Genomic DNA, 1,149 nt, shown 5'->3' on the forward strand with positions numbered 1-1,149 from the left:
CCCAGTTCTTTTCTTCCTTTCTCTACAAATGAGAACCTCCCCCGCTCACGCCCATCGCGTTTCGATCATGCCGCCCCGCATGCGTTAAATCCAATTTTGTGCGCATGGCATGTCGGGTGCGATCATATTAGTACTAATGCACCGGATCCCATCAGAACTCCGAAATTAAGCGTGCTTGGGCGAGAGTAGTACTAAGTTGGGTGACCACTTGGGAAGTCCTCGTGCTGCACCCCTTTTTTTCTTTCAATTTCTCCCAGTTCTTTTCTTCCTTTCTCTACAAATGAGAACCTCCCCCGCTCACGCCCATCGCGTTTCGATCATGCCGCCCCGCATGCGTTAAATCCGATTTTGTGCGCATGGCATGTCGGGTGCGATCATACCAGTACTAATGCACCGGATCCCATCAGAACTCCGAAATTAAGCGTGCTTGGGCGAGAGTAGTACTAAGTTGGGTGACCACTTGGGAAGTCCTCGTGCTGCACCCCTTTTTTTCTTTCAATTTCTCCCAGTTCTTTTCTTCCTTTCTCTACAAATGAGAACCTCCCCCGCTCACGCCCATCGCGTTTCGATCATGCCGCCCCGCATGCGTTAAATCCAATTTTGTGCGCATGGCATGTCGGGTGCGATCATACCAGTACTAATGCACCAGATCCCATCAGAACTCCGAAATTAAGCGTGCTTGGGCGAGAGTAGTACTAAGTTGGGTGACCACTTGGGAAGTCCTCGTGCTGCACCCCTTTTTTTCTTTCAATTTCTCCCAGTTCTTTTCTTCCTTTCTTTACAAATGAGAACCTCCCCCGCTCACGCCCATCGCGTTTCGATCATGCCGCCCCGCATGCGTTAAATCCGATTTTGTGCGCATGGCATGTCGGGTGCGATCATACCAGCACTAATGCACCGGATCCCATCAGAACTCCGCAGTTAAGCGTGCTTGGGCGAGAGTAGTACTAAGTTGGGTGACCACTTGGGAAGTCCTCGTGTTGCACCCCTTTTTTTCTTTCAATTTCTCCCAGTTCTTTTCTTCCTTTCTCTACAAATGAGAACCTCCCCCGCTCACGCCCATCGCGTTTCGATCATGCCGCCCCGCATGCGTTAAATCCGATTTTGTGCGCATGGCATGTCGGGTGCGATCATACCAGCACTAATGCA

The 1,149-nt window shown here is 50.7% G+C and overlaps 4 non-coding genes across 4 annotated transcripts; all 4 read left to right on the top strand.

The window, feature by feature from the left end:
• Nucleotides 1-114: 114 nt before the first annotated feature.
• Nucleotides 115-233, top strand: LOC111476073. Its single transcript, XR_002716885.1, has one exon. It is a non-coding gene; the product is annotated as a 5S ribosomal RNA (ribosomal RNA).
• Nucleotides 234-366: 133 nt separating this feature from the next.
• LOC111476071 lies at nucleotides 367-485 on the top strand. The gene has a single exon (XR_002716883.1). It is a non-coding gene; the product is annotated as a 5S ribosomal RNA (ribosomal RNA).
• Nucleotides 486-618: 133 nt separating this feature from the next.
• Nucleotides 619-737, top strand: LOC111476072. The gene has a single exon (XR_002716884.1). It is a non-coding gene; the product is annotated as a 5S ribosomal RNA (ribosomal RNA).
• Nucleotides 738-870: 133 nt separating this feature from the next.
• LOC111476069 lies at nucleotides 871-989 on the top strand. Its single transcript, XR_002716882.1, has one exon. It is a non-coding gene; the product is annotated as a 5S ribosomal RNA (ribosomal RNA).
• The last annotated feature ends 160 nt before the right edge of the window (nucleotides 990-1,149 follow it).

This window comes from Cucurbita maxima, unplaced genomic scaffold (genome assembly GCF_002738345.1).
Source record: "Cucurbita maxima cultivar Rimu unplaced genomic scaffold, Cmax_1.0 Cma_Scf04982, whole genome shotgun sequence".
Lineage (NCBI taxonomy): Eukaryota > Viridiplantae > Streptophyta > Magnoliopsida > Cucurbitales > Cucurbitaceae > Cucurbita > Cucurbita maxima.